This window comes from Malurus melanocephalus, unplaced genomic scaffold, assembly GCF_030028575.1.
Source record: "Malurus melanocephalus ecotype Western Australia unplaced genomic scaffold, MMel_1.1 scaffold_205, whole genome shotgun sequence".
In the NCBI taxonomy this organism is placed as follows: domain Eukaryota; kingdom Metazoa; phylum Chordata; class Aves; order Passeriformes; family Maluridae; genus Malurus; species Malurus melanocephalus.
The window spans coordinates 288,545-294,912 of record NW_026623437.1 but is presented as its reverse complement, the minus strand read 5'-3'; positions in this window follow the sequence as shown (position 1 = coordinate 294,912).

The following is a 6,368-nucleotide window of genomic DNA, read 5'->3' as shown; positions in this document are numbered from 1 at the left end:
GCTGCCCATCCCTCCCTTTCCCTCGACTGTGGGAAAGCTGATGCTGAGACAACAGCTGGACAGAAGACCATCAGTCTTTTTAGTACCCTGGCATGATTTGTTACAGCTGAGTCCTTCCAGCAAATCCTGAAGATTTTCAGCAGCTATAAGCCTTTTATAGCAAATCAGATTTTTCCATCTGGCTGACGGGTTATAAACACACATTTCTCAAGTTGGCTAGTTACTCTGTGCTGATGTTAAAAAGCAAACCTGCCATGAGAAATGGAGTCCTCAGCTCTCGATGGCTTGTGCCTCTTGCAAATGAGCACAAATAACCAGGAAAATCAGTTTGCATGTGAAATTCCAAAGACAAAAAACTCAGAACATTCAACAAAGAAGCAGGYTGGTACGGTGAAACATTGAGGGAGGCTGACTGTGATTGCTGCTCTGAGATAAGCATTCTAGAGCAATAAAGAACTTACAGAATATTGATAGGGAGCTGCCTGGATTTTAGAAGTGCCARCATCCACCAGTCCTGTCAGGGTGACGGGGACTAACTTTCAGCATCTGTTTTCAAAGTATCGATCTGGGCCTTCAGTGTACGCCTTCACCCAGGGATAAGCAGCTCTAATTAATTTTCCTCGTTTTTTCTGAATCTAGGTAATTCAAGAAATGCCTTATTGATTGTGATTTTGATAAGTTAAATTTGTGTTCCGTGTGCTGTGAACATGATGAGAGGTGTTTGCCCTTAAGGGCTGCTCTGGTGGTGGTGTGGTGCTGCTCGGGTGTGGGAGAAGAGAAATGCTCCCCTTGCTGCTCCCTCCTGCTTGGCTGCCAATGTTTTTATTGCTTTCATGCCTGTTGTAGGTATTTTGGATGGATTCAGTGGTCACAAWTACAAAAGTCCTGAAGTATTTTTGCCACTAAAATTGAGCAGCACTTCTGCAGTGAAGTGACAGCAGATTTAGGAGATCTCAACACTGGTCTGAGATACAGCCCAGACACAGACAAAATCAGATTTATGACAAAACCTCATTGTGTTCCATCAAACTATGAATTTCTCCAGTTCAAGGTATGGAAAGGATACAGCTGTCTGTCTGACTGGTGCAGCACAAATGRGGAAAAGYCCAGGTTTGGTTGCTGTGGCTTGGYTGGTCTAATGCCCAATCTTTGGGTGATAGTTGGTATTAACCTCTCCTCCAGCACGTGTGTGATTTGGGACTGAAGCAGAGACCCTCTGAGGCTCTAAAGCAATCAGCAAATCATTATTTCCACAAGACAATGAAATCTACTGAGTGGACAATTCACATTTGAATCTCTGTCCTCCCCATTCCCACTCCACCCACCCCTGTGTAAGAAGGAAATCTGGAGGAAATAAAGCAAAATGTGGTCTGGCAGTGTCTGTCTTCTGGCTCRCCTCCAGCAGCCATGTGYCAGGCTTATCACCTGYAGGATGTGAAATGCCAAAGACAGAGGGACTGCCACACAGAACATGGAATCCTTGATGAGGGAATTCACCRTGCAGGAGATGACTTTCTCCATGGGGCCTTTTGGGCTGCTTGGCAGTTACCAGCTTTTTATAGCAAGTCAAATTTCCTCACCCATCTGCTTGTCTGCTTATGAAAATGCATCCCTCTGGTGCACTTGTTACATTTCATTACTGTTAAATAAAATCAAAAGTCAGCATACCTTGGCCACTGGTTTAGTCATCTGTGTCCACTCTTGGTGAAGTTCATCCCCTGTCAAAAGCACACAGATGSTCTGGACACAAACATCACCCCCTGTTACAGCTCCCAGCTCTCTAATAATGAAATCAGCTTCATTAATGATGAGAGTAAAGGTAATGCACACCAAACAACAGCCATGCTGAGAAGCTTTCCAAGTGGAAATGTGATGKATACGTGATGTTGTCTTTCATGAACAATTGCATTTCCCTTGATACACCCACTTGAGAAGGAAAATCAGAAAAGGAAGAAGTTTACTAATAGTCAACTTTTTTTTTTTCTGATTGCTTAAGTGCCTTTCACAAGATAAGATGCAGTAAAAACTTTTGAAGGGAAATGTTGGAGAGAAATCTGCTCAGGTCTCAGATATTCTGTTTATCATCCCTTAGAAATAATCTCCACTCCCTCTTCAATGCTGCTGGCTTGGTCCATGCCTCATGGGGGAAAGAGGAGCACAACAGTCCTGGTCTCTAGGGGCAGCCTAAATAGCTTGCTCTAATTTGGTCTTGTTATCTTTAAAGTCTTAGAAATTAAGAATGCATTTTATATTGCTCTGTATAAACAGTCAGCTCCCAGTGGGAAAGTTAATTAAAATAGCCAATGCATCATATTACCAACCATCTGAGCAGAGCTCAGTGATCTCTGTTTTATGGCCTCCTGAAGATAATTCAGGTTGCAGGGATGCAGGTGCACACAGCCAGAGATGTGAGATGCTYTTAGTTATGGGTTCATCAGCTATTAAAACACAGCTATTATTTATTGCAGAGACAAAGGCCTAGCCCAATACCGTGCTAAAGAATAAGACACAGCYGGTGGAACTGTGACTTAGATTAAATACTAACCCCCTTCCCTTTCCTTTCTCCTTTCTCTTGCCTTGTATTGAATTACTTTCAAGTTTCCAGGCCCACTTGCTTGAGGTTAAAGGGGCTCAATTTCATTTTGTTTTTCTTTCTGTACCTTTCCATCATCTTAATGGTTTTTCTTTTTATTTTCCTTCCTTTGCTGGCATTTCTTTAGCTGGGTGAAGTGGATTGTTAAGAGCTAATTTTGAAGTGGATTGTTAAGAGCTAATTTTTGCAGCTTTTATGTAGGCACCAATATCCACTCACAATGGCTTCAAATCCCACTTTAGGTAAGCATGTTCCGCCTCCTTTGGCTTCTTTATCACCTTCTTTGGGAACAGTGTCCTTCCCATTCCAGCTGGTTTGCAGCTATTAGGCTGCCATATTTTTGTGGCTGGTAGTCATTCCTGTGGGTATTTAATTTGGAAAGCACAGTGCTTTTCCTTCAGTTTGACAGGCAGGTGGGGAGGGGACAGTGTGGGAATGCAAGATGGCACTGTGAATTCCTCACCTTGTATGGAAAAGTGTCTGTGCATGATCCAGCCTTTCAGGTGCTGTTGATGGGACACCAAGTTTTATTTAGMTGGATTTATTATAAAGCTGTTACACAAGGCTGTGGGCAGCAGCTCACACCTTTAAACCAGACAGTGCCAAAAATCAGTACTGCAGCACAGAAACGTCCCCACCCTGCCCACCTAAATACCGATTTTTCCTTTAAATAACCCTCCCATTACACAATAATCATCAAAGCTGTGGCCTCTCCATAATGCCCTGCTCTGTGCTGGAGTCTGGTACAGTAACTCTCTTTCTGCAGGGGGTATCTTAGCAGGCTATGACTGTGCTCTATCTGTTTATTTATAGGCTCAGGATTAATGTAGTGTGGATGAAAAACATGTTTACTTATAGGATTGTGACTAATGTAGTGTGTGCATTCTACATCAGTAAACATTAATGAATGTTCCTCTGTGAGAGGCTGAATGAGCAGCAGGATTGCGTGATCCCCGCACGGAAAGGCTGGTGCTGCACCCCGTGATTCTGCTCCTCACAGCAGGATGGAGCACTGCACCCATTACAGGGGCCAAAAACTGATGTTCCTTTAATGAATAATGACTTGGGGTGCTGAAATGCTTATTGAGGTTAGCCAGGGGTGACATTAAACCTGGGGGATGGCACCGGTGGCACGGAATCCATTTTTCCATGTAAGTACTACTCAGATGTAATAACTGAATACTGACTGTATTGACAAATAGCTGAAATGGAGTGTTTGGGGACTGTGGCAGCAGCCATAGGAGTGATTATGAAATGAGATGGAGAGCAGGGAGAGGTCTGACAGAGCTCATGAGCAGTGAGAGCACAGCACCACCCGCAAGGTGTGACCCAGTCACTCCACCTCAGCCCAGCCCTGGCTGCGTTCACCCGTTTGCACACACAGAGCTGGTTCTCCTGAGATTTACTGCATCTTCCTTTCACACAGAAACCCTGGCAATGCTGGAAAAAGAAATTACAGAATATCTGRGGACCTGAATGGGAATTTGAATAAACCACCCTGGAGCACAGCTGCATTTATCACCTGGCATCGGAGCTGATGTTCCTTTTGGCTCAGCACCTCTGCTGTCTCTGTGCAATGCAGATGCCTGGCCACAATTGGCACCCAGTGGCTCCAGCCCTCAGCAAGAGCTCCTGTCTGAGCTGTTCTTCAGCTTTCTTTTCCCCTGACAGCTCCCCTTACAGCTTTCCAGMCATCCTACATGTTTGAATTCCTCAAGCAGTTTTGAGTGCGGTTCCTGCAAATTCATCTCGATGCAGGAGCATAGGCTGGTGTTGAAAACCCAGGACAGGGGAATGTCCGGTATTTGACAGATTAAACCGACATTTGTGCATCAAATATTGGCTGAGGGAACTCCACCAGATCCTCTCTAGCTGAAAGGGAGAAGCATTTTTAGCTGTAGCTTGTGTGTGATCTTGGGTGTCACCTGCAATGGGTCTCGCTGGCATCTCGTGCAGCCTGGGATGGTGGGTGCATCCTTTCTGCACTCTCTTSAGGAGACTTTAACCCATACCTTGTTCTGCCCTGCTCTTGCCTCTTCCTCCATCCCTCCTAAACTGTCCCCTCACTGCTAAACCCTCCTGGTGTGACATGAGGGAGCCTCCTCTGCAGCTCATCCTCCTGGCATGACCTTGACTGGGTGTTGTAAAGGGAAGGGGATGTGCTGAGAAAATATTTCTAGTCCCTGGTCACAATTTGGGGAAKAAGACAGAGARCTTCCTGCAGGCARCTTTATTAGAMAACCTGMAAGAACAAAAGCTGCCAGCCAGGAYTGTGCTGYGTTGGAGCCCCAAAAGGGTTCTGGGGTTCTGTGTAACGTCACCTCGCTTCGATAGCCCCATTAATACTTTATCAAGCAGAGGAAGAAAGTTTCCTTTTGAAGTTATACATTAGGAAATCAGCTTATTATAGCATTAAAATAGTGACAGTTTTGCTTGGGGGAAAGGGAAGCAGACAGCCCAGCTATAAATACTGCATGGGAGCGATTAATAACTTCAGGAATAAGCAAGTGTTACAAACTAGAAATTTACTTGCTGTGGCCCCTACAGCTGAACCTGCTACAGCTCTGATCTTGTTCSTTCATTCTTTCATCCTTTCTGAGCCTAATGCAAACCCTTGGGGGAGCACTTCAGGCCTAGATGGTGCCAAGTACTAAGGCACCATAAAAAGAACATTTTCAGAATGATGTGATGGACTAGTTGGGAATGGAGGCAGAAACACACTGGGCTTAGGCCTAACTTTTTCTATCAATTACTGTAATATGGGAAAATGTGTATATATCTTTATTGTGTAGTTACTGATTGTCAGACTAAAAGCTTGTCTGGGAAAAAAAAAATCTCTTTGCTAGTGGACATGAAGGAAAGCACTGTGTCTGGTAAGTGTAATAAAAACTGACCAGCACGCAGTGCTGTAAAGATGAAAAGTGCTGTAAATGTGTCACTACCTGTTATGTGGTTTATATGAGAGATTTGCAGCCATCGAGACAAGCTGCCCATAGGGAGTACCCTGGGAATTTGGGAAAGGGGATTGTACTTACAGGAGCATCAGGCAGATCCCGGCGTAATCCTTCCCGTGAAGTATTTGTTTGAAATCTCTGTTATCAGTGGCAAGACAGTACAATCTAAATACAGACTCGTTTGGTCTACGGGGTTATCTCGAGTTTCAGGATCAAAATAGGTGTCAGCATGACAGCTCCGCTCTAATCACAGAGAAGGAACCCCTTTTGCTCTCCAGGTCCATGCAGTTGCTGTCRCTGAGACTGGGCAAGAGTTTGACACGTTTGCTGGAGTAAGGAGGAAAACATTTTAGAACCCTTTAATACAAACTAGTTGTCCAAGAARTGCTTTGCAATGAAATCTCTTTTGATGGGTTTTGCTGAGAAGAAAACTTCATGCTGATCAGCTGATGGCAAGTTTAATTTAGTCTGGTGTTCCCTCGGGAGGCCTTGGCTGCCCCATTTCATTAATCCTCTGTGATTTGTTCMTTTGGGAAGGACATTTTTTTGTCACTGCCTTTTTAAGGACATGTTTGCACAGCTGCTGGCATAACCCCGAGTGGAGCTGTCAATAATGACTATTTCATAAAGTGTTAACAAAGATGTGYCCTGTGCAGACATGGGGAAGTGCTCGAGTGTCTCAGACATGAAACTGTTTGCTGCCAGAGCCTCCTGCCCCTTTTCTAAGCCCACCTCAGCCCCCTGCTCTTCCATCATGTYCCCATTATTGTTCTGGGGAGAAAAAACAACATCTTTATAGGATTTCATGCATAACTTCAAAG